The sequence below is a fragment of the Podarcis gaigeae genome (genome assembly GCF_964106915.1).
Source record: "Podarcis gaigeae genome assembly, chromosome: 16".
Classification (NCBI taxonomy): Eukaryota; Metazoa; Chordata; class Lepidosauria; order Squamata; family Lacertidae; genus Podarcis; species Podarcis gaigeae.
In genome coordinates, this window is record NC_139693.1 from 32,214,612 (window position 1) to 32,242,266 (window position 27,655).

The following is a 27,655-nucleotide window of genomic DNA, read 5'->3' on the forward strand; positions in this document are numbered from 1 at the left end:
TTTCAAGGAGCAGCAGACCTATTAACAGGAGTGCGCGAACCACCAAGAGAGTGTCTGTGGAGGCGGGGGCAGCCTTCCAAGAAAAAAGAGAGGCCACAAGAGGCATCTGAAATGAGGCTATTCTAGTAGCAGAAAAATCTTCAGAGAGGTGGGGGAAGGAGAAGAATGTCTCATCCAATGCTGATTTTAAAATAAGTTATTTGCATCAGAATTAAGTCACAGGTCTGGTTTAGCATATTAATAGCTTTGCTTGCTGGAGAGCCAAGCACTTTTCAATAAACAGCAGCCACAGAAGGGTTTAAGTGACTTGTTTTAACTGCCCGTTAAGTAGCCTTGACAAGGAGAATCCTGCCTCTGAAGATGTGCTTAACACACTCCACTAACAGGCTGCAGGTCTCAGGGAAAAAGAGCTTGCCACTTATGAAGCACAGCGCTTTGCAAATCCAAAAGCTGCTAATCTTCAAACCTGCAAAGAGCTCAATCTGTAGGAGATTAGATTCTTGATTATATCAGTTCCTACTGGTATTTCAAAATTAAGGCAAGGACACTCCAGCTGCACAAAATTCATGGGGGGAGAGAGCAGAATTTGGAATATATGTGTCAATTGCACATGTGTGTGTACTGTCAATTGCAATCAATTATACTATACTCTATAAAACAATTTTAACAAAACATTAAAAAGCATTCACAATTAAAATGTACAATAAAGCTGATTAATACGACACAAACATAAAAAATGTTAAAACAGCAATTAAAGATGGAGGTTCAAGTCAGCAGATCAGGGGAATGCTTGTCTAAACAGGTGTGCCTTCAAGAGACGGTGGAATGCCAATATTGATGGGACCTCTCGTAGTTGACTCCAAGCCCATCTTGAAGGAATTCAAACATGAACATCACTAGGATGAAGGGTACTTTGGCAAAGGGCCACCTGGTGCCCCACCTGCTATGGTTCATGTGAGGCCTTGTGGGCCTTTCTTGATAATAAATGGGGAATGTGCTCCCCATTGCCATTTTTGTTTCCAACAACGTCCCAGAATTTGTTATTGTTCCTTTTAAAAAGCAGCCCTGCTAACATCAGGGGTGAGCTAGCAGTCTGAGGTTCCTAATCAACCTGCCATCCAGATACTGACCAGGTCTGGACTTGCTTAGTTTCTGGAATTGAACCACTTAAGGCATCTTTTGGACCACCCCTTCACCCAATCACATCTCACCTTCCGTCAATGGAATGCCAGATGGCATGCATAAGATGGCTGAATGGAAAACCAGGGAGCTGCACAGCTGCACATGGATTTGAACACAGGTCTACTTAGTCCACTACACCACATTATCTTCTCTGATTTTCTTGTTTGATCTTCATATTCCTTATGGCAGTAGTGGGAACCTCTGATCTTCCAGCTATTGCTGGACAACAACTCCCATCATCTCTGACCAACAGCCATGTTGGCTGGGCCTGATGGGACATGGAATCCCACAATATATAAGAGGCCAGAGTTTCTCTACCCCCATGATAAACATTAGCATTAATGTCATCAATTAGAAGCTATTCCAGTTGCCTGTAGCAGAGAAGTCGTAGCTCGCTGGTACATCAGCTGCTTTACATGCAAAACACCAGGTTTAATCCCTGGGATCTCTAAGTAGGGCTGGGAAAAGACTTCTGTCTGAAACCCTGAAGAGGAGCTTCCAGTCAGTAAAGATCACGAATTCCCAAATTGTGGTCTGTGAGCATCCTTCAGGGGTTCCACGCCATTTCTGCTCCAGGAGGACATGCTTGGAGAAACATTGGTTACAGACAATAAATACTGATCTAGACGGAGCAATGGTCTAGCTCAGTAGAAGGCAGCTCTGTACTGAGCTCCTATGTATTGCATGGCTCAATTCACTAGGATTGGCAGGTACCTACTGCCAGAGGCAAAGAAAAACTGATGTCACTATGAAAAAAGTTATTGTTTTTCTTCTCCCCTTCTTTCCCCCTCCCTTCTTCCTTTTATATCATGCCTATTAGACTGTAAGCCTGTCAGCAGACACTATACATTTAAAGAATTTCATACAGGTCTGAAAAAGCAAATTAAAGAAAATGTTAGTATATAGGAGTAGTAATGTACAACCACCCTTCAATCAATAGAATAGCCATGCTGAAATGGTGGATAAGATAAGCCAATGGGTCATGAGAACCTAGTGTGTGGTTTATGCAGCTCCTTTAGGAATCTTGGATAAATTTAATTAAGTCCCATAGAGTTTAATTCATTCAGAAAGACCAAGTATTCTTTGTTGGCAAGAACAGAACAGAGGGGGAAAGCCAATATGCTTTCTTCCTTGAGTAAAACATGCTAGTAAATGAACACACATTCCTGTTTATATCTGGAATCTTCTTACAGAGGAATAAAACGAATCAAACTTTTCAGAAAACCAAAGAGGGAGGGGATGGATGAAAAGCATGTGGCTCTGTTCCACTTCTCTAAACAAAAACAAGTAGTTTTCAAAAATGCATTCTGTTAAGTAAAAATGAAACATTACCTCACTGAGGAATATGAGGACAATTTGCAGAATAAAACAAGGCAACACCCCATCAGCTGTGACAAAAAAGAGGAAAATGCTGTAAGTAAACAAGCTGCTGTCTACTCAAACTTTCTCCATCTTATTCAATCAACTGAAATGTCTCTAGCTGCCATTGCTCCCACTGGACTAATGCTGGCTGAAGCACACACACACACACACACACACACACACACACACGCTGGGAAAGTGAAGAAAAGAGGAAGTGGTAATTTGTTTGACCTTTGCTCCAAACCCACAACACCTCTGCGGTACCCACAGAGCCACCCAGGTCAGGCTGTGTTGCCTTGATATGAAAGCAATCCATTGCCCATGAAAGCTGCAGTTACTATCAAAACTGCACTGCAAATATTCACATCCTTCCTCATTTGGTGTGTCCAAAAATATTTATTTCTATTTCTTTTCCTTTTTGCATAAAAAGAGTCTATCACTGTGCACAGTCACCTGCAGTTGTTTTCCCCTTCTCACCACCACCACCCATTCTCTGCTCCTGCCCCCAACTCTCCTCTTCCACACTGCAGGAAAACCCCCACCAAGCTTCTCCATCATAGCTGCTGCTTCCATGTAGCCAGTATGGTGTAGAGGTGAAATTGTTGGAAGAGGATGTGGGAGACCAGGGTTCAAATCCCCATTCAACATGAGGCTTGCTAGGTGGTCAGTCACCGTCTCCCTGCCTAACCTATGCTGCAGGGCTGTTGGAAGGATAAAATGGAGAGGGGGAGAACCATACAGGCCATCTGATTGGCTCCCGCAGTGTGTTTACACTGCAATGACCTCGTCACTCCCTCATCCCTCCTGCTCCCCCTCCCAGTATGCCACAACGATGGCCATGGCAGAAAGTCAGGTAAGACTTGCTACCGCCTACCCGCCTGGGCACTGAATCTGAGGCCTTCCGCCTCTGAGTTATGGCCTCACTCCAGCACTTCATCTGCTGTTGATATTTTTGTGCAACTGAGAAGGAAAACTGCCTTTTTTGGGGGGGGCGAACAGAATGAAAAACAATGTGCTATAGCCAATGTTCTCCGTCCACTCTTGTGCTAGATGGCTAAGTTTGAATGTTCATAGAATTGTAGACTTGGAAGTTGGAAGGGACTCTAGTCCAAGCCCCTGCAATGCAAGACTCATGCCTAAATGCTGCAGGACAGAAGAATTCAACACAGGAATTCTGTGCTAGTAGAAAGTTACTGCAAAGCGTTTCGCCAACAGGACACATATACCTGTAAGTGACTTTAACTAACACCCTATATTGGATGCAGATGAAAACTTTAACTGAGGATGAAGTTTGCTCTGGAACCTTGTCATTAGCTAGCTGCAACCCACCCCCAGCTCTACATGCTGCAGGTGCAAACAACAACAACAACAACAACAACAACAACAACAATTTATTACTTATACCCCACCCAACAACAACAATAATTTATTACTTATACCCCACCCTGGGCTGCTTCCAACAGGATATTAAAAACACAATAAAACCTCAAACATCAAAAACTTCCCTAAACAGTGCCACCTTCAGATGTCTTCTGAAAGTCAGATAGTTGCTTATTGCCTTGACATCTGATGGGCGGGCGTTCCACAGGGTGGGTGCCACTACTGAGAAGGCCCTCTGGCTGGTTCCCTGTAACCTCACTTCTTGCGGTGAGGGAACCGCCAGAAGACCCTCGGAGCTGGACCTCAGCGTCCGGACAGAACGATGGGGGTAGAGATGCTCCTTCAGGTATACTGGTCCGAGGCCGTTTAGGGCTTTAAAGGTCAGCACCAACACTTTGAATTGTGCTCGGAAATGTACTGGGAGCCAGTGTAGGTCTTTCAGGACCGGTGTTATATGGTCTTGGCGGCCACTCCCAGTCACCAAACCTTGTGTACAATATTAGTCTGTTATTCTAGCCTAGCTCACAACTAAAACCCAATCCCATTGAAAACAATGCCACCGCCACTGGATGATGCTTGCTTGCTAATGCACCGAACAGTGCTTTTTCAAAAAAGCTCCCCCCCCCCTTTTTTCAATCTGGCCAGAGGCTTGGGTGTTTCCTCTTTTTTAAAAAGCAACCCCCCCCCCAAGATTGCACTTCTCCTCTGCTGTTAGACCTGGAACGGAGGTGGAATTTTATTAGCTTGACTTGAAATTGATTAGGCCTGTTCCTAAGAGTACAAAACCCATTAGGAATGCAGCATTCAGACACTGGAGAGGAGGAGAAGGTCTAAACAGATTAAAGTTTGGTAGGAAATAAGCCGTATTTGGACTGCACTGCGTCCAGGCTTAGGGAAGAACCAAGCAGAGAACTCTCTGTGTTAGAGGCAGACAGTATTCTGACTGTCTGAACTGAACACATACTCAGGACATGCTCAGAATGCAGACATCTTAGGATCCTAAGAAGAGCATTGCTGCTGGATCGGGTCAGAGGCCCATTGAGCCCAGTCTCCCGTTAGGAACACGGAAAGAAAAGGCGGTTTTAGGGTAGTGCGACTGGTTTGGCCGCACTGCAGGGGGCACCACAACAATGCCATAGAATGGAGTGAGAGAGACGGGAGTGTGCCGAATTTTAGCCTCACACAGGGCACCACTGAAATTTGAGGTTGCAAAGTCTGCCACTGCAGGAAGCTGCCGTACACCTAGTCAGACCATCCAGTTCAGTGTTGTGTACACTGACCGGTGGTGACTCTCCAGGGTTTCAGACAAGGCGACAGTCCTAGAGTTATCTGGAGATGCTGAGGACTGAACCAGAGACCTCCTACATGCAAAGCAAGTGCTCTATCACTGAGCTACATCTCTCCCCTTCAAGGATTTGCTGAAAGCCAAGATCGAAACAGGGACCTTTAGATAATCTGTCAAATGCTCTCCCAGCTGAGCTATTTCAGCCACTGCTCTCACAGTGGCCAACCAGATGCTTACGGGGAGCTCACAAACTTCTTGTTCACACGTTCCTCCCCTTCTTCCGAGGAAGGAACATGCGGTATATTGGGACCTCACTAATATTTCCTTTAGGGAGTCTTTCAAAATTTATTTCAAAGTATTTATAAGCTGTTCCTTATCCTCAGTTTACAGGGCAGGGAGCAACAAAGGCATATTAAAAGATGTTTTTTAAAAAATAAAAAATGGCAATAACAAAATCATACTTAGCCCAATTGCAGAATGAACTAAGAGCTGCAACTGAACCATTTAAGAACTACCAAGTGAACGACCAAGAACTACCAACTTAGGCAGTATCCAAAGGGGGGGGGGGGGAGAAAGGTAGTTTCTTTCCTAATATCAAAGGGAAGATAGTTCCAGATCTGGAGGCACTGATGGTTTGAAAAGGGAGGTATGTTCTGTGCAGGCTGCTTTAGATTCCTGATTGTGATCCAATTCATGAAAGGCAGCAGGGATGCAGCAGACTAGGAAATGGTGATGGAGAAAACCCAAACTCTTATATTATAGGTGAGATACGTAATTAGCTATTACAAAATAAACAGGTCCTCTCAATCATCCTAAGATTTCTACCATTCTGCAACAGTTCAGTCCTTTGCAGTCTTGGCTACTGTAGTGTATAAGCCCTCCTGGTTTTTCCAAACCAGGAACTGCCTGAGTCAGTGCTCAGGCACCAAGCTTTTATAGTTTCTGTTCTGTGTTCAAGGCAGCAGCTTAATGCATGGTTTTTCCTTCCACAAACCGTTTTGTATTAAAGTCGTTTTCATTGCAGGCCCTTCTTTGTGTGTCTCTTTCAGAAGAGGTTTAGAGGGCGGTGACATGAGAATGGGCATTTTCTGCGGTAGCTCCCCACTTGTGGATGCTCTCCCCAGGAAGGGGAGTGTAACCTTCATTACACATCTTTAGGTGCTAGGCAAAAACATTCCTTGTCTCCCAGGCCTTTGGCTAATTAAATAATATACGGCCTTTTAAACTGTGTTTGGGGAGTATTACCGTATTTTTCGCTCTATAACACGCACCTGACCATAACACGCACATCATTTTTAAAGGAGGAAAACAAGGGGAAAAACATTCTGAATGAAACAGTGGATGTATCATTTTTGGGCTTCATGCTGTGGCCACAGACATGTGATCTGACGGTGAATTTGGGGTGACCCAATGCAAAAATCCTGAGAATTCCTGTGGATCCATGCTTTGTAACCACATTTTTGCACCATTGCAGCCCCAGGCAACAGTGGGCGCGTGATTCTTTTGGTGCAGGCTGTAGCCATGGACATGCTATGTGATCTGATGGTGAATTTGGGGTGACCTAATGCAAAGATCCTGAGGATCCATGTGGATCCATGCTTTTTAACCACGTTTTTGCACCATTGCAGCCCCAGGCAACAGTGGGTACGTGATTTTGGGGGGGCAGGCTGTAGCCATGGACATGCTATGTGATCTGATGGTGAATTTGGGGTGACCCAATGCAAAGATCCTGAGGATCCATGTGGATCTATGCTTTGTAACCACATTTTAAGTGGGGAGCGAAGGAAAAACAAAGAAGGGACATGAGAGGGGTGTGCAGAGAAGCAGCTGGCTAAGAATGCAGGAGAGGGATTTAACGGAGGGAGGAAAGAAAGGCAAAAGTTTCCCCCCACCCAAGCCAGCCATATCTCTCTCTCTCTCTCCCTCCCCCCTCTCTCTCCCTCCCCCCCTCTCTCCCTCCCCCTCCCCCCTCTCTCTCCCCCAGCAGCACCGGAGCACAGAGAGGAATTCCCCTCTGCTTGCCTGGAGGGGAGGGGCTTTCCCTGCTCTTTGTTCCGTTTGAGCAAACACAGCAACGAAACAGAGGAGGGTGGGCAGTAAGACCCTGAGGCAGAATGCAGGAAAGCAGCCACTTCCTCTTTTCAAGTTTCCCTTCTAGGAGACGCGCGATTTGATTTTTGCCTGCTTTTTTGGCTCCAGGGACCACACATTCGCTCTATAACACGCACAGACATTTCCCCTTCCTTTTTAGGAGAAAAAATCTGCGTGTTATAGAGGGAAAAATACGGTATTTGTTACCACGGTATGTATTTTTGTGTTTTTATATTTTAAACCGCCCTGTGATCCTCGGATGAAGGGCAGTATAGAAATGTAATAAATCATCATCATCAGCGGCAGGTGGAGTCAGAGCTTAGGGCAGATGGAGGCAACTGATCCTAGATTCAGCTCCACTCTCCTTCCCTTCTGAGTTTTGCAAAGGCAACACTGAGACTAAGGAGGAGGAATTTGACAGCCAGTGACACCCCCTGGACTGTCTGTAAGTAAAAGGCAGGCAAGTGGGGCTGGTGCAGTTTGTTATGGCACCTGCTCCATTCGCCCTATTGTTCCAGCCTCCCCTGCTTCGAAACTGCCTCCGTGTTCAAGCTTGATCTGGGATTTTGTTTTTATTCACTAACAACAGCAATGCTAGTTTATAGGTTATGTATTAACCCACCAACTGGGCACGTAATGGCAAAACCAACGAGAGGATTCTGGACAGAGTCCAGCTACTCTCCACTGAGGGGCAGGGAAAAAAAGCCTCAGCAACTCCAGATGTCAACAATGAAAATGTTTTCTGGAAATATTCCTTCATCCCAGAATTACCCAGCAGAGGGCACTTTTGATTCGCAGACCACACGAGGATTTTCTTAAGCACAGAGAGGGAAACTGCCGAAGCAAAGGTGGTGCTGTCTGCTCAGAAATGAAGATGTTATAGATTTTGGTTCTCCTCCCTCTTTTTCCCTGTTCAAGTTTTATTAAGTTCTCATCTTTAATTCATGCCTGCAGGAGGGTTGATGTCATATATATATATATATATCCACAAAGCATAGTGTTAAGGCCGGCAGTGGTATCTTTCTTGCCTTCTGCTTCTCCCTCCTTATTTCTGACTTCAATGATTTGTTAACATTTGACTAACATCAAAAGAGAGAAATCTATTCTGGCAGGAAGCAGGGCGGCAAGAGCTTAAGAGAGAACAAACTCCTATTAGATCGCTAAGTCTCCTCTCCCTACGAAAGGGCATGAGATGCAGCCCACCTGCATATTAAATTCATCCATCGTCCTCTGCGAGAATGGCTGGATTCCCCCTCCCATTGAAAATGAAAGAACCGACAGGTTCGATTCCCATAACCTGCAGCTGGGAGAGACCCCTGAATGAGGAATCCTAGACAGCCATGGCAATATTGTGCTGGATGGACTAATAGTCTGACTGCAGAAAGCAACTTCCCATGTTGCTGCTGTCACAAGTCTGCAAAGCTTTTCTTTTTTTTGCTCAAAGGAGAAACGTGGAAATGTACAAAGGTGGCATTGTGGGGCTCTCAAGGTTGTGGATGATGTACCAAGAATTTCATCACAAGTCAAGGATTACAAACCTTGCTCATGTTGGGAATGCTAAGTGGTGGTTAACTGAGGGGTTGAACATGTTGCCTGCAGGCAAAGAGCTGGCCCATTAAGCCTGGCTGCATATATTTTAAGTAAGGGTTCTGGTATACACACCCACCCACCCCTTCCATATTTAACTTGATTGAACAGGGATAGCCCCTTGCTGATTTGGCTGCTAGCGGTGTGGGCAAGTCCAAACACGCCCACTTCAGAAGCAAAGGAGAGGCTATCACTTCAATATGCAGGATGCAAAAACAAAGCACACCTGCTCTGATAGGTATGGTGTTATCCAATGCCATCACCACGCCCTTCCATGATCAGCTTTCTCCTGCTCCATAAACTCTCCTGCAGGGGAAAGTGCCTCGCAGGTTATAGGACCACAAATGAAGTTGACTGAGTGACCTTGGGCCAGTTTAACCCACATCACAGGATTGCCAACCTGAGCTTCCTTGGGGGATATAAATGTAATATTATCCACATCTATATCTATATCCATACCTATCTATTCGCATTTACCGCAGTCACACTTCTTAGAACAGTTATTCTAAGAAGGGTAAGATGACATTGTCAAAGCAGATGAGATGAAAAAAGGACAGTTTTAGTAGGAAGGTCGAAACTTGGCAATTCTGAAGCACCCAAGGAGAAGCACCCAGACTGAAAGCTTTATTTATTTAATGATACTTTTCTGAAACTGGGGGAGCTTCCAGACTGTCATTATTTTCAGGTAACATTCAATCACATACCAGCAAATTCAGGTTGTGAAATTAAAGCCGATTGAGAGTTCTGATGCAACAAACCTGCTTCCCCAAGACTTTTTGCAATAAGGAAAGTGACTTTAATCATCAAACTTCCCTGCAAACAAACTGGAACAACTATCCTTTATGTAGCCAAGTCATCTAAAGAATGCTCAATAAAAAGGTCAAATGGAAGTGTCCTGCATATGACTGGCATTTTCAAAGGCCAGAGAAAACCTTCTTTTTGGTGATGTGAGCTCCTTCTTGATGTAGGCCTTCACTGGCCAGAAGGGAGATCACCACTGTCCCCCTTTCTGAACAGCTGTGGAAGATGCCCACACTTAATCATAAAGCACAGAATCACAATCACCTACTTCTGACTCCTGGCAATGGAGCAAGTCCATTGCAACAACATCTCTCATCCGTGGCCTTCCTTTTAAAAGCTTTAATAAAGGAGAGGTTCTTCCTGAAGTTTAATCAAAGTTCCACTCTCTTTTAATGTGAACCCATTCATTCGAATCTCACTCTCCAGATGGGGCATAGCTGAGTGGTACAGCATCTGCTTTGCATGCAGAAGGTCCCATCACTGGCATCTCTAAGCAGGACTGGGAATGTCCCCTGTCTGAACCCGGGAGAGCTGCTGCCAGTCAGTGTGGACAATACTGAGCTAGATGGCCAATGTGCTGACACAGTATAAGGCAGTTTCCTATGTTCCTGTATGGGGCAACAGAAAACACTTCATCATCTATGTGACAGCCTTACAAATATTTGAAGATGGCACTTGTATTGCCTCTTAAGTCACATATCCAATTTCCTCAACCCTTCCTTAGTGGACTTGGTCTCCAGGCCCCTCACCATCTTCTGGCGGATCTTAGGAAGAGACATGTCCCACCATCAAAAAAAAGCTCAGCTCTTCCTAGGGGTGGCTGAGGCCCACTGTGACTACTGGGGCAGAATACTAGGAGCCCAAAGAATAGGTGGACCCAGACCTAATGACAGGCAGAACCAGTGCATTCTTGTTTTGCCCCCATCATCCTGCTTGCTGAGTTCTACTGAGGAGAAGGAAGCTAGTGATGGTTGTAAGTAAGGAGTGAGGCCAATGGGGATGGTTGAGGGCAGGCTGTGGTTGGTGGGGCAGTTTTCCATTTGCCTTTAAGAGCTAACCTGCACTGGCTTTTCCCCTCCTTGAGACTGCCTCCTTGTCTGTCTCAGCTGGATTCTGATTGGCGGTTGCTGCTGCTTTTAATCTACTTGGATGTTCCATTAAAGGCGACAGCTATAAGACAGCAAGAAGAGACGACCTCCAGCTGATAGCTCTGTGCTTATAAGCACTGGGACACACTGTCTCTATAAACTGTCCACTTCTTCTTAAAGTACACTTGAGAGAGGAATAAACACACACCACGACGAACCCATGGTCATGATAGGAAACTGTTAAATTTGCCACATCTGCACCTTACAATTTATAACACTTTCTGGGCTAGCATCACTATATTGCCTGGGCCCATCTATCGTCCTTCCCGTGCTGCCAGTGGCTTTAAGTGGAGGCAGTTTAGATAAAAGGCCAGAAAATTGTGAGCTCATGAACTTGAGCTAATTGCCTCTTAGCTTTTGAGTCTGAACCTTTCCTTCAATTCCACAATAGGCAAGGTGGAATCATTTTCAATACGTTGCTTAATAGCTAGGATTCCTTTCCAAACCCCATCCAGTCAAATAACATCTATATATCTGCAGCAAGAAGATTCAAGTTTCCCCAGAAAGAGGTTTCAATGGGTAAGGAGTGGATAATTTATTGCACACAGCGAATCAAGTGTTTCTTGCTTTTATTACAGTTAACCAATTCCCCCCTCCCTTCTCCAGGAACACGGCAATGAGTAGAATGGAGCACAAAGGCAGAGGAAAGAAAAGAGGGGGAAAGGAACAATTGATCCTGCCTCAAGAGAAGCAGGCATGAGTCCCTAAGAAGAAAATCAGGTTACATCTGGCTATAAAAAAAGTATGTCTTTTGTGGTATTTACCACTTTAAGTTCCCTGCAACAGACCTCTTTTTAATGATGGTAAATTGTGATGCATTACTAAGGGAGCATGGGAGACGCTCCCAGGTCACTCCATTAAGATTTGCAAGAAAAGAGCAACATATTCTGCAGACCAAAGTGGTTGAGTGGGCATATATAGGGCAAGGTGGTGAAATATAAATGTAATTAAAAATGTAATAAATTTAAAGATAAACATTGGTAAAGAAAGGAACCACACAGTTAATCCCTACAAGTGTAAGTGGGGTGCCCCATTTCTCTCCCCACCCACCATGCCAAATTTTATATTGTAAGCTCATTGAGGCAGAGATCTTGTTCCCTTGTACTCTATACAGCAACACTTATAGGCACCATATTCTTATTATTGTCACCATCATCATCATCATCATCATCAGAATTAATATTAGTGCTGAAATTCAAAACAATAATTCATTATTATTAACTGGGATTAATAATTGCTACTCATCCCATACAAAACAATAATCAATAGCCTACAACCGATCTTGGACAATGACTCTTCCATCCCAGAGGCCTTGGGTGGCAGCCCTGTAATGGATTACAGAGAGTTTCCCCATCCTAATTCTACTTGCCACCATCAACAGACCACAGGAATATAATAGGGAGCTGCCTTAAACTGAGTCACACCGTCGGTCCATCTAGCTCAGTACTGTCTACACTGACTGGTAGCAGCTGTCCAGGACATTCAGAAGACATCTGAAGGCAGCCCTGTTCAGGGAAGTTTTTAATATGTGACATTTTAGTGTATTTTTCATCTCTGTTGGAAGCCGCCCAGAGTGGCTGGGGAAACCCAGCCAGATGGGCGGGGTACAAATAATAAATTATTATTATTATTATTATTATTATTATTATTATTATTATTATTATTCCACACATGAAATCCCTTCCAGTCTTACCTGGAGATGCTGGGGTGTAAACCTGGGACCTACTGCATAGCAAGCAAACGTTCTACTACTGAGCTATGGCCAGAGGCCAATGGAAGCTGACACCATCTCTGTCCTTGTTTGTACTTTGACAGCATTAGTATGCAGGGGTCAGCAAACCTTTTCAGCAAGGGGCTGGTCCACTGTCTCCCAGAACCTGTGGGGAGCTGGACTATATAATTTTTTGGGGGGATGAACGAATTCCTATTCCCCACAAATAACCCAGAGATGCATTTTAAATAAAAGCACACATTCTACTCATGTACAAACACGCTGATTCCCGGACCGTCCGCGGGCCGGATTTAGAAGGTGATTGGGCCAGATATACCCATGGGACAGGGCCTAGCAGCATCCACAATGCCAGGGATTCATTCACTTGCTCAGTCTAACTTATGCCATTATCTACCAGCAATGTCTTTCTGCACTCTGTGCAAAATAATAAAAGGACAAAAATTTGATATCAGAAATGGCAACAACAACAATAAAAATGGTGTGTGTGTGTGTGTGGACATTTCAACCTCCTGGGACTGTCTGGAACTAACTTTAAGGTGGCCTTTGCAAAGGGAAACTGCAATGTGAAACTGCTCAGTTACAGCACATCAAGAGGTTCAGTGCTATCGCTTGTGGACTGAATTAGGACAACTGAGTTTTATTGCCCTGCATGTGTTAACTGGCTTACCAATACCAAGATGTATGCATTAAAAAGGTAAAGGGACCCCTGACCATTAGGTCCAGTCGTGGCTGACTGGGGTTGCGGCGCTCATCTCGCTTTATTGGCTGAGGGAGCTGGCATACAGCTTCCGGGTCATGTGGCCAGCATGACTAAGCCGCTTCTGGCAAACCAGAGCAGCACACGGAAACGTCGTTTACCTTCCCGCTGGAGCGGTACCTATTTATCTACTTGCACTTTGACGTGCTTTCGAACTGCTAGGTTGGCAGGAGCAGGGACCGAGCAACAGGAGCTCACCCCATTGAGGGGATTTGAACCACCGACCTTCTGATCAGCAAGTCCTAGGCTCTGTGGTTTAACCCACAGCGCCACCCGCATCCCCAAGATGTATGCATTACCAAGAACTTTTTTCATGAATGGCCACTGTTAATCATGTAATTTTCTGCATTTCATTTTTTTCCAACCTCACTGTTTACAACTCCCTCTCCTCTATCTATCCATACATCTATCCATCTCTGCCTAACCCCCTTCCAATAATAACACTTCATGCATCTGATAAATTATACTCCACAAAGGTTTTCTAAGAAGACAAGCCATATCCTGCTATGTTAGAATACAAACTCTGAAATTAATCACTACCATTATTTTCATTGGGCCTACTCTGAGTAGCACTAACAATGGATGCAACACAGAGGACTCCAGGAGGCAAAAAAAAAAGCAGAACAATTAAGCAGCACTGTTTAAAAAAAACAACAACAACCCTTTTTAACCCAATTTGTTAAACCCACTGGATTAAAAGAGGTTTAGTGTGGTTTAGTGTAACTCATGCTGGAATAAGGTGGATATAAAACTAGAATAAAACAATCTAAATGAACCAGCCAAATGAGAATTTAATCTCCTTTAATTAAAAATAAGAACCCATTTAAAAAACAACCCAGAAAGCTTTTGGCAGAGGAGCAAACAGAAACCAGAGCACCCAGTGTGCTAGGATAAAAACACATCCACCTTACTTCTATAGCCTGTCTTTAGGTACCTTTGAAAGAGGATTAAGCAAATTCTGGGAGGATAAGGCTATCAATGGCTACTAGCCATGAAGGCTGTTGTTCTCTGCCTCCACAGTTGGAGGCAGCAATGGTTCTGAATGTCTGTTGATGGAAACTTCAGGAGGAGAGGGTGCTCTTGTGCTCAGGGGTCCTGCTCTCAGATTCCCCACAGGCAGATCTCGTTGGCCACTGTGAGAACAGGATGCTGTGAGAACATAGATGGGCCATTAGCATCTAGTAGGTTCTTCTCATGCTCTTATGGAATACTACAACCGCATTTGGAGATACAGTGGTACCTCGGGTTACAGATGCTTCAGGTTACAGACGCTTCAGGTTACAGACTCTGCTAACCCAGAAATAGTACCTCAGGCTAAGAACTTTGCTTCAGGATCGGAACAGAAATCGTGCAGTGGCAGCGGGAGGCCCCATTGGCTAAAGTGGCGCTTCAGGTTAAGAACAGTTTCAGGTTAAGAACGGACCTCCAGAACGAATTAAGTTCTTAACCCAAGGTACCACTGTACTGTGTACAGTTCTTGTCCACCTTACCTCCAAAAAGATATTGTAGAACTGGAAAAGGTTCAGCAAAGGGCAACCAACGGGAATAAGAGTGTGGAGAAACTTCCCTATGAGGAGAAGTTACAACATCGAGGGGTTTTCAGCTTAGGTGGGCAAGGAGTGACATGCTGGAAGAAGTGTATTACAATTATGCACGGCATGGAGAAAGAGGCTAGAGAAAAGCTTTTCTCCATCCCCCCATAACACCAGAACCTGTGGACGTTTGCAACGCGCTTCCAGCAGATGTCAAAGCGATAAACAACTACCTGACATTCAGAAGACATCTTAAGGCAGCCCTGTTCAGGGAAGTTTTTAACGTGTGATATTTTACTGTATTTTTGGTTTTTATGGAAGCTGCCCAGAGTGGCTGGGGAGGCCCAGCCAGATGGGCGGGGTATAAATACATTATTATTATTATTATTATTATTATTATTATTATGATGATGATGATGTTATGGTCAGTGGCTGGCTGGAATGTGAGGAGCCCAACAGTAAGGTGGCAACAGAGCGAATGACAAGCAGAGTCATCTGATTCTCATTTTTGTCCCCATCCTCCTCCCTGCTGAGCTCTACAAGAGGCAACTCTGAGACTAAGCAGGAAGGAGTAGACAGGCAATGCCACCCCCTGGACAGGTGGGGCAGCGCCTCATTTGCCCTAATGGACCAGCCTCCACTAGCTCAGGTCTCTCTGCGTACATTGGCATCCTTCCTGAATTATCACGCACCCAGAATGGGTGCATTTATTTATTGGTTGAACCTTGCCACAATGAATTGTTACTGCCGAGAGGGAGAAGGAGAATTGTGATTTTCATTTTCTCTTTAGATGCTTTAACAGAATGCTTTCCCCAAAGGAACATGTTCTTCCTTTGGTCTCTGTCCCATAGGAATTATTCTTTATATAGAGTGGATGTTTCTCCCCCCCCCCCCCTTGGAGCATCTTGGTAGAGTTTTGCTTTCAGTGCGATTCCTTATGTTATTGTCATTCACCCCACCCCCATTCCCACCCGGCAAACAGCACCCACACGATTCCATTTTAGAGCTCTCAAAGCAACGTTTTGATTTCCCTACTCTTCCAGTCATAGCTCAAATGCCTCTTCTTGCTTGCATTTCGTGCTACAAATAGTCACTTAAGCCAGTATGGAGAACCCTGAACACTTTGCAAGGCGGCAGCAGCAGAGCATACACAAACGGAGCCACAACGGTTTTGTTCCTTTGCCAGGTATAAGTCTGCATATTGATATGTGTTTCGGTATTGGCAGATAAGGCAGCACAGTTGTAGAACACAGAGTACTGCCAGGAAGAACAGAAAGCAAATCTAAATGACTGAATGTAGTTGTTGCAAGAGAGGAAGCTCAGTTAGCTTCGTCTGTAGTGCTTCGCTGAACTGATCAAAGGGTCTCGGGATAAAAATGAATGCAGGAACTAGAAGGTCAAACATTTGCAGAGAGCTGTCTGGAAAGAGAGAAAGAAAAAACCCAGCACTTGCACCCTTGGTTCACACAGAACTGGACAGAGTAAAGGATGGCAAAAAGGAAAAGGGAAACTTTATCACCAGGTTGCCCTCAAAACCTTAATCAAGGTTATAGCACCATAACTTAAAGGTTTTTGGTAGTGAGGTGATTACCCAAATGCTTTGCGGTGTGGGAATATGGGGCGCAGATTCTAATTCCATCAAAATGTCAGAAATAGTGCAGAATCTTTTCCAGAAACTTTATTCCCTTCCTTGAGGTATCTTGGGAGCTCTCTTACATACAGAATAGGGGTGGCCAACACTCAAGGCTAGGGCTGACCGCAGCCAGCTAGGGATCAAAACTCCAGGTAAGATTATGCTGGCACCATGGAGAAGATAAATGGTGCTATCAACAAAAGCAATGGAATCCCTAGGCAAGGGCATTTTGTCTAACCATATTCTTAAATACAGCTAACATCTGCCAAAAGGCTACAAGGGCTTACTACTACTACTACTACTACTACTACTACTACCACTACTACTACTACTACAACCACCATTCAGAATAATAAAGACCAGGGTTTCCGAAACTGGGGTCCCCAGCTGCTGATAGACTACAACTCCCATCGTCACTGACTAGCAGGACCAGTGGTCAAAGATGGGAATTGTAGTCCAAAAACAGTTGGAGAACCAAGTCTGGAAAACCCTGCTTAAGCTATAATGCCCCGTTAATCAGTAGTCACTTTGGCTGTCCTTGAACTCAGCCTTCGTTAAAGTGACTAGGAATGACTGAGAATGCGATATGGAAGGGGTTAAAAAGAAAAACTCTACTGCAGCCAACACACATCCAAGCACATGGTGTTACTTAAGCCTTGCATCAGAAATATAAACCATGAAACGTTTTGATATAAAATGTATTAGCAACATCCTTTGACCGCTAAAGCTTATTTTAAAACCTTCATCTTTGTTCTTTTACGACTGACTAGAATTTGCTTTCAAGCTCTTAGCTGGGTCAGGAAGCAAAGATGTGATGTTTGAAAACTAACTCCTGTGAAAGCAAGGCTGAAATATTTCACAGAACAGGCAGCTAGCCAAATCAAAGTGACCATAATATCATCTCGAAAAGCATTCAGGTGGGACAGCTCAAGCTCAGGTACAGCCGATGAAAGATGACTTCATCAATAAAAGATACCCTATTGTCCTGAGATGTGAAGCTGAGGCAGATCAAATTTTTAACACACTCCTAGTGAAGGGTCACAGAAATGGAAGGCTGAATCTGTCAGATTGGTTTCTCTCAGTTTCTTATTTTTCCAATCTTAAATCCAGTCCTCCAGTTCCACAGTAGTTTGCAATTTTATTTTAAAAAGTTCTCATAAAAACACATCAGCTATTTTTTCCTGATACACACATCTTTGCAAAGTAATTTCCTGACATATATGTTAGATTCATGCATTTTTATGTACACTCTACCCTAGTATAAGCACTTCTGTGGTGGGAAGACAACTGCACCACAAAAATTCAGAGAAGTGTGAATCTCAAAGGATGGTTCTGTGTTTGGTTCATGTAATGTTTCAGAAAGTGGAAATTTGGCAGCAGCTTCTTTAAACGTGAACGGGATCAAATTTCTCCTAGTCACAGAGGAGCTCCTTTCCCCCTTTGGCAATTTTCTGTATCATTTTTAGGAAGCTATTGCTAGAGAAGCACCCACTTAAAAAGGCAGCACCAAGCCAAACACAGCTGGGCTGGAAGATGGCATTAATTCTCCACTGAGCTGCTGAAAATGTTATCCCTTGGCAAGGCAGCCCTTGGACAGCCTCCTTCCTAAACTGCAAATCAGCTTAATGCCCGTTTTACGATTCAGGGCTGCGTGGCCAGGTGGAGCAGTTTCAAGGCTGTGTGGCAACTGAGCTTTCCTTCGACTGGTTAGAAGTGGCATTTCCCTGCAGCCTCCTGAGAACAGGTTACTAAAGAAGGAACACCACAAATTATATGCTCAAGTGTATTTCAAGCCAAACCATTTCGCCATCTGGAAGCCTCTGGTCTTGACAAAAACGTTAATAGTTTCTTTCAATATTTTTTTTTTTAATTAGGGATACTGCTGCATTCATCATCTGAGGCCCTTCTTCATGTGCCCCCTTCAAAGAAGATGCAGAGGTTTGTTGACCTTTTCAGTGGTGGCCCTTTGTTTGTATAATATTTTCTCCAGGAAAGCACATCTGTTGCTACCGATGTCTCCTTTTAGCTGCCAGGCAAACATATCCTTATGTAACCAAGGCTTGTGGTTGTTGATTGGGAGGATAGATAGATTATGTCCGAGGCCTTTGTTTTACTCATTCTTCAAGTGGGGTAGGTAGGACTTATTCTTTTTAAAAGATATAGTTGGATAAGCATTCAAGTTTTTGTCTGTTGCTGATTTCCATAGCTTTAATTTTAATTTAACAGCTAATTACTTTGAGGGGATAAGAACAAATAATCGATATGCAAAGAAAAGCATTATTAGACCCTCTGAGAGAGTTTTATTTACTGGAACTCCAATTCCAAGGAGCTCAGCCTCCTTCCATTTCTCCAGGCCCAGATACTGTAAATTCCCATTGGTGTGGGTGTTCTGTGTCTCTTAACTGTCTTTTTAAAGAAAAAAACAAAACCCAAAAAACTGCTGAATTGGAAGTCCCAAGATCTACAAGCTGGGGAAAGGACTATACAGTTGGACCTTGGTTCTTGAATGCCTTGCTACTCGTACGTTCTGGCTCACGAACGCCGCAAACCCGGAAATGAGCATTGTGATTTGCAAACGTTCTTTGAAACCTGAACGTGTGACAAGGCTTTTGCGGCTTCCAATTGGCTGCAGGAGCTTCCTGCAGCCAATCAGAAGCCGCGCCTTGGTTTCCAAACGTTTTGAAAGTTGAACAGACTTCCAGAATGGATTCTGTTTGACTTCCGAGGTACAACTGTAGTTCAGTGGTAGAACATCCGCTTTGCATGCAGAAGGTATACAATCCCTTTCATCTCCAGGTAGGCATTCTGGTCTTTGTCAGTATAAATCAGATTCCTATGTCTGTAAAGCAGTCCTTTATTACAAACCACCAGGAATGAAATCCTATTTTAGTTTTAGGGGAAGCACCATACTTCAGTGGTAGAGCACTTGTTTCACATGCTGAAGGCCCTATTCAACACCTGACACCTCCAGGTGTAAATGCCCCCAGTCTCAAATCCTGGAAAGCTACTGCAAGCCAGTGTTGGCAATACATGGACTAGTCCTCTGACTCAGTAGCTTCCTATGTTCCTATTGCTACCCTTCTCTCTCCCACATCAAGACAACTCAATAACCCTAGGCTCAGCGGAAAAGGTTTTACCCTTTTGCAGCTGAAATAATTTGCCAAAATGGCCTCATATTTTCACGACCTCTTCTTTCAGCAAACAATCCGAGCTAGTAATTTTGTCAAAAGGTTCAGGTAAGAACCATGTGAAAGCTCCTTGACTTTGGGGCTTTGCCTCGGGGTTAAAAACTTATTTCAGATGACCCCAGGTCAGCAGACAGTAATTTGAGTTCCCACAATAAAATCAAACTACACAACATGTTCCTTTTCTTTTCCTTAGGACAATGCAGACTCTTTATTACATTTGTGATTACAACGTGCCTATAACAATGTTCTCTAACAGGCAAGCCTCGGGTCAAATGAGTCCCTTGATCAATTTATCAGAGGTCCCTGGTTGCTGCTGTGGATAGGCTATGTCTGAACACTATCTTTTATTCTCTCCATTTGGCTGGAACAATAGGCTGCCGGAGCACATTTGCTAAGGTTGTTGTTGTTGTTCTCTGTCTCCCACTCCTACCTCTTACTCCTGTGTGCATTTTGAACAATTTAGGGAAAGAGGAAACTGGTGCTCTGCTTGAAGTGAAATTATGAATTCACACACACACACACACACACACACACACACACACACACAGAATTTGCAAAGTAACTAAGGGTGTATGGTTGGGAAAATGAAATGCTTACATTTAAAGCACTTTGATACAACTTTAAACTGCCACAATTTCCCCCAAAGTATTCTGGAAGCTGAAGTTCTTTAAGGTTCTTGAGAGTTGTTAGGAGACACCCTACTCCCCTCACAGAGCTACAATTCCCAGATTTCCCTGGGATGAGGGATTGATTTTTAAAAAGCAAGAAAGAGACAGAGAGAGAATGTACAACATCAGCCCTCAGTAGACTCTGCCACAACAGGCAGTAAGAGGCCAAAGGTTGGCATGAAAAAAGAAATATTTGACTGCTGGCAAAAAGGAAAAAAGAGAGAGAAACATCATAGCCAGACACTGGAGAGACCTGTCAGGAGTCAGTATGGACCAATGGTATCAAATATTATAGGAAACAGCCTTATTAGAAAAACTAACCAATAAACTGAAACTGACACAGGGATAAATAGAAGAAGACGCCTCCACCCCGGTATGGCTCCCCTTTATCACATACACAGCCCAACAAGACAACAACAAGAATCCGCCAACAGCATACGAATCAATATGGCTAACCTGATTCAAAAACACACATACACACCCCACTCACACATGAAAACAAAGTTCACGACAGCCAGTCACAAACCAACAACCGCACCCTAGGCTAACCCCAACCTCTCTCACCACCAAAGGAACACAAATGAATAGTGAAGAGAACCCGCACAAGCGACGCTGACACAAAACCCCACACATACATTAAGTAGAATAGAAACATTGCCACCCGACCCCACCCCACTCACCATGCCCCCCTCCACCTCTTTCCCCCTTTTCTTCTTAATGTAACACTAATGTCCCAACAAATGAAACTGATCTGTAGGAAATGTAACTTGAAAAAAGAGACATTGCACATACTTCTGTAAACCAAGAAATCTTTAATAAAAAAAAAGAAAAAATAAAGAGAAAAGAGAAAAAAGAGAGGAGGGACAGGAAAGCTTTCCACTGAGTTCCACAATCTGGGAGCAGTCATGGAGAAGGCCCTGTCTTGTGTTATCACCAAATGTGTCTGTGAAGCTGATGGGGCCAAGAGAAAGGCCTCCTCAAAAGATCGCAAAGTCTGGGAGTCTTTCTATAGATTCTGTTTAGACACCGTGATTAAGAGCTGCTGAAAGATCCCCTCCCTCCTCCATGAATTGGTCTAGTCCTCTGTTAAAGCCATCTAACCTTGTAGCCACCACCACATCTCGAGTTCTCACCTATATTGGTCAGATACAAAAGGTCAGGGGGGCTCCTGCACCTTTAATAGCTGAACACCTGCTGAAATACCCTCTTCTACACAACTATATGAAAGGGGCAGGTTCCCTGTCCTCTTCTTCACCTGCCTATGCTAGTGCTGGATTCCAGCTGCCTATGTTGTGTGAAGAACTGCTTCCTTTCACCATCCTCTTCTTCCACAACCATGTTAGCCAAGGGGCAGCTGAAGAAGATGGAGCAGTTGCTGGTGGATGGGCCATGGCACAGTGAGCATTTCCTAAGCATGAAGGTGCTGCTGGACCTCCTGGTTGGCTTCTGCACAGAGTTCAGCTGTGACTCGCCATTCCAGAGGGACAAGCTCATCTTGGAATGCACCTCCTGATTACCGAGAGCGATATGGGTGAGTTCCACATCAGGGCAGGCAACCCGGTCAACATCCAATGTTTCCACCACGACACCAACTGAGGACTCTCAGCCAGATGCTGGTTTAACAGTGGACATTAAGTGTATTTTATGTGTATTTTAATGAACTGAACGATCAATTATGAGTCACAGAGCATGGGGAGTATGTGTATGAACTTAACAACTAAATAATAATCATCTAAACACTGTTATTGTTATTGTTTTTATTGTTCTATAGATTATAAATGCCATGTTAATAATATAACTGCTGTAATTGTGTTGCTTAGATCATTTTTTAGTTGTTGTTTTATTAGTAGTGTTTTATAGATTGTAATTGTCTGGTTAATTGTTGGATTTGTTAATTGTTTTATATGTGTATTTGTGACGTTGTATTCTGTTTTAGTATGCAATCGTTATTTATTGCTTGTAAGCCACTTTAGGATTTGTTTGAATGAAAAGCTGCATATAAATTCAATAAATCAAATCAAATAAAACTCAAACCAGGTATCAATCACACACTCTCTCTCACTCACACATACACGCAAGGTCAAAGTGTGTGTATATGGGGAGAGTAACTAAGTTTGATAACCAGTCATCCAACTTTAGGAGGCAAACACTGGGGCGTTCCCCAGGGACCACATCCACCCATCTCAGGGTTGAACTGAGGCTTCTACTGTTTGCAGCCAGAATTGATTCAGCATACTTTACTACTGGCACAGATTTAATGATCTGGAGGACCACAATCTTACTAAGCTTTGCAGGTTGGAGCAATCGAAGCTTGGAAGTTGAGCACCTACATTTCAAGATGCACTAAGGATTTATAATATTTGAACAGGAAAATGTCTGCCTATTAGTCCACATACTCTTAGGAACTGGGATTTTTTTTTATCACAATGCTAATCAAGATGGAACATCCATTGTTAATGCTCTTTTTTTTATTTGGTACCCCCAAATCAAGATTAATCATTCCGTGCCCCAATATTTTGAGACTATGACCTTTACCCAGCTTGGACAGCTTGGACAGATCTTTGGTTCCAGCAGATGCCCTCAGTATATCTGGATGGGAGATACCTTGGAAACTCAGTTATATAACAGAAATGTATATTTGGGTACAATCAGATTGAAGATATCATGCATTATTTGCTACTCAGTCATTTGTATCCTGGAGTCCAGAGGGGGAAAATTGCCATGTATTCTTCAGTAGTATTTATGTATCTCTCTCTCTCTCTCTCTCTCTCTCTCTCTCTCTCTCTCCCCTCCCCCTCTCTCTCTCTCTCTCTCTCACACACACACACGCGCACACACACACACACACTCACAGCAGCAGGAGGAAGTAACTAAATTTGATAGCAGTACTAAGTTATGTGTCTACAATACTATGTTTACTTTTGGAGGCTCACTTCACTGTGGGGTTGAGATGGCATTCTGATTCTTTTCAAACTCTTTGGACTGTATGATCTAAATATATGTTGCAAGGGATTGCAGTTCAATCTGCAAAATTAGTTAACAAATCTCTTACTCCAAAGAATTAATGCAAAAGCTCACAATACAATTCAAGGCACTCAGGCACTAGGCAACTAGCCTTTCTAATGCCTGCTGTGCTGTCGGCAATTTTCATATGAAAATTGGCTGAAGCATCAATGCAAGAAATAACCCACACCATAGCTGATAATGCTCTCCTATCTCCTAATCTTCTGCCAATACTCCACACATATAAATGAGTAAAAACTTATTTTATTCTTTGTGGGCGGGTTGTCATTTTGCAAAGGAAGTTGTACACGGGCAAAATATCCCAACAATTAGAAATAATTATTGCAATATAGATATAGTTCTTTACCTTTGTAGGACATCAGAGTCTTCCGATTCTTATGCTTTTAAGCTCAAGGTGACTGGCAATGTTACACAAACCAGTGTTTTATTGTGACTTGTTTGCTGGGTCAAACTTCACATTCAGCATTTTCAAGTTCTTTTAAAAAACCCTGCAATGCCCTTTAAAAACTATAGTGAAAACTACAATGCCTGTTATCCCGAAGGCACTGGGGATATGGGCATGTCTTCACTCTTAGTGTTTATACTTCCAAAGATAACTGATTTAATTTATTGCTTTGTCCCTTGAGGAACATTTTGTAACTGGAACCCGCACCAGCAAGGCCTATGTGTAATCTAATTAACATGGTGTCTGCATTAATTAACCTTCTGTCTTGCTGACTTGAAAGGCCACAGACATGAGTTGGTAAACTGTAGTCTAGCAATCTTAACACAGATTTCCCTTTTGTTTCTTACTCTAAACACCTAAAACCTGATTTATTTCCACCCCAGATGGCACCAAACTTTGCTTCCAGCATTTTAAGCACTGAAAGAGCAACAAGAGCCAGGGGTTGCCAACCTTTGGGAGACTGTGGACACATGTGCAAAGCAGATGAATGGTTTTGGGCACGACATGAGTGCCACAATTACCCTCCCTCCATTATAACCCCCCTGAAATTGCACCTGCACTGCAATTAGGTTTTAGAAAAGCTTTCTATGGGCTACAAAAGGCTTATTCCATGTCCAATTTAAGCAGGTGTGAGGCACTGTGGTTGCCAGGTAAGAAATCTGTAGGCAGACGTGTGGCTGTGAGTGTCATGTGACCTGTGAGCTGCAAGCAGTGGTCAAATAGCCTTAAAGTGTCTAAATTCTGATGTTGGCTAGCTAAGGTAATGTAATGCACTTGTTTTCTAGAATTAATACAATGCTATGCCCGTTAAATTCCAAAGCCAGAGATGCTCAGTATCAATCAGATCATTTCTGTCATTTAAGTAAACAAGGATTGAGAACACTTTGTCCTTTTAAACCTGAAAGTTTAAGCTTTCTTCTCTCTGCACCCCCATCTGTGAATAGAAGCTGCAATTCAATGTTTTGCTAGCAAAGAAGCCGTCTAGGGTCCTCCTTGCTTTCCTTATCTGTTGGCACAGAGCAGCAGTGCCTTCAGAAGAAGACCAGGAGAACTTCAAAGGAAGAAAAAGAGTAACTCAAAGACTGGCAGTAGAAAATGAAACTTTGCTTAAAACTGCCTGTTGCCATGGTGTTGCACATGCAGATAAGAACATGTTTCTGCAAACCAATGAAAACGTATGCATGAGCTGTCCACACGTTTTGTTACCCAGTTATATTGCTTGAAAGAGATCGTTCACGAGTTAGTCAGAAGTTATAAAAGCGTCTTGAATTTTGTATTCTCAGCCAGCCTTTTTGGAGCTATCCTCTGGGCCGCTCATGCAGATTTATGAATAAAAATGAGTTCCTTCTTCATTTGGCCTGGAGAACTGGAGTGAACTAAAACCCCTTTTGCAGAGTAACAGGACTAGGACCTGGGAGATCAGGGTTCAAATCCCCACTCAGTCATGAAGCTCACTGGGTGACCTTGGGCCAGTCACAACCTCTTAACCAACCTCACAGGGTCATCGTAGGGATTAACTGAGGGGTGTGTGTGAACCATGTATTACTTGGAGGAAAGGTGGGATATAAATGCAGGAAATAAGCTCTTCTTCTTACCAACTTAAGAAAGCTGGAGGGGCCAGACAGATGGAGATGTCAGTTGCCAACCTGGCATCCAGAGATCTCTACATGATCGCAACTGGACCCACGCAAAACGCGCCTGGCAGCTGGGGAATTTCGAACACTGCTCAGAATGTTCCATTTCTGGGTTTTCTGCAGGCTGCTACCACTTTTACTAACAGCAGGCGGAATGGGGAACTCAGTGCCAGTGGAGTGACTTTAGCCTGGCAGAGCTGTTCTAGGTGGGGTGAAAGGAGACCACCATATCCAAACTCCCCCAACCCTAAAGCTTGGTGCAATAAACCAAGATATCAGTGAGCTTGCACCCTAAGATAGCTGCCCCTCTGGGAACAGCAAGTTCAAATCTATTACTTGCAGCCTGAATTGAGATAATGGGTTGTTAACCCACTACTGTTGTTAAATAGCTTACCAACACTAGAATGTATGTACTATCACAGTCACTGATATGGGATTGGTCGCTGTAATTGTTTTACATACATTTATGCTCTAATACGGTTGTTACAGTCTGTAATTTTTGCAGTTTATTCCACTCTCCCCCCTCCTGTGCATATATGTATATACCTGCCAACTTAGGCAGATAACATTTATTTCCCAAAATTATTTATTTCCCAATTGGTTGTAATAAAACCAGGCTAGATCAAAGCGGTTTACAAAAAGAATAAAACAATAAAATTATCAGTAAAAATGAAACAGAAAGAAAACCATTTAAGATATTCAAAAAGTAATCAAAATCAGTGATAAGGTGAACCCTAGATTAAAGCTCATGTCAATATTCAACGTTTATCAAGCATCTGATGAAACAGACCCTAGTCCTTAAAAGCTTATACTATAATAAATTTGTTGCTGATGCCACACGATTGTTGTTTTGACATGAATGTTTCTAACTCGAAGCTAAACATTTGCTCAACAAACAAGCATCTTCACCCTCAGGAATCCTTCTTGTTCTTGGAGGGGAATGTTGTGACTCCCCCTCTCCCCAATGGTTTCAGCTGGTTTCCAGGCCTTCCTCCTTCGAACAGAAGAGGGTTTGGAGAGCTGACTTTGCTTAACAAATAGCCCAGAGGCATCATCTCCCCACTGCCCTTGTGGTGACAAGTAACCTTGCTAGAAAACCTTGCACATGAAAAACAGAGGGTGTGGGTTGTTGTTTTTTTTAACCTAAAAGATGTCCTGAAATCAAGAGATGTGCTTAGTCAAGCTGTGTGTATTCTCAACAGTTCATGTAAACCATCCATCAGTTAGCAGTATGAAAATTGGCTCCCTGAAGAATCACAGTTCTGGAAATGGAAATGCATGGAGGAGGAGGAGGAGGAGGAGGAGGGGTGTGGGGTGTGAGGGAAGTGGGAATACAGTAGTATTGCCTCGAGCTGCATTTTGCAACGCAAGCACCACCGAGCGCTGGAAAACAAGCATCTCTTTTGTACGCTTCTGTGAGAAAACCCAGCAGAGTCAGACCCATATCATTAAAAGGCTTTAAACAAGAGCTGGCTAGGATCATCTCTCTTTTCCTCTCTTCCGGTGTAGCTCATGATGTGCCAGTTCAGACATACAGAACCACTGCTTTTCCTCACAGGACTGTGTGTGTGTGTGTGTGTGTGTGTGCGCGTGTGTGTGTATGCACGAGGGGAAACAGGGATCACTGGTCAGGAACAGATGTACTGTTCTCTTTACAGAGTGAGAAAGGAGATTTATTCTCTCTCAGGGGCACTCTCACTATGGCGGTAGCATCCTTTCCCCCAAATATAACTTTATGCAGGAAGGATGAGAGGGTCACTCACTGCCACAGTGGCTGGGAGCCTGTGGCCCTCCAGATGTTGCAGGGCTGGGCTGCAACATCGAGCCTGAAAAGTGCCGGTGCTGATGGGAGTTGGAGCCCAACATCTGGAGGGCCTCTGATTCATGCTGGCGATTCCTGGCATGACCTAAAGTGGGTCACAGCGGCAGCACTGCCACCACTTTTGTTTGTTTTATTTTAACATAATGTATATGCTGTTTAATTTTAAGAAAGCCTCTAAGCATTTTCCAACAAGATAAATTACCGTAAAACATTCAAAAGATGGTTAAGATTACATATAAACCCAGAGAGTATTTGTGTATGTATAGATATGTATAGATATCTAGTTACATGGCTCAACCTTGTTTATTTTATTAAAATAGTTCATAATTGTCTGGCATATTACAGAAAAAATTAAAAAGATGGTTAAGAACAACAGTGTAGAAC

General features: G+C 43.5%; 1 protein-coding gene and 1 long non-coding RNA gene across 11 annotated transcripts in view; both read right to left on the reverse strand.

Annotated features, from left to right (window-relative positions):
- Positions 1–27,655, reverse strand: part of FBRSL1 (fibrosin like 1) — a 793,883-nt gene that overhangs the window by 524,826 nt on the left and 241,402 nt on the right. The window lies entirely within an intron of this gene.
- Positions 8,724–14,564, reverse strand: LOC310834365. Its single transcript, XR_014559229.1, has 2 exons — positions 12,506–14,564; positions 8,724–12,329 (listed from the first exon to the last, which is right to left on the reverse strand). It is a non-coding gene; the product is annotated as an uncharacterized lncRNA (long non-coding RNA).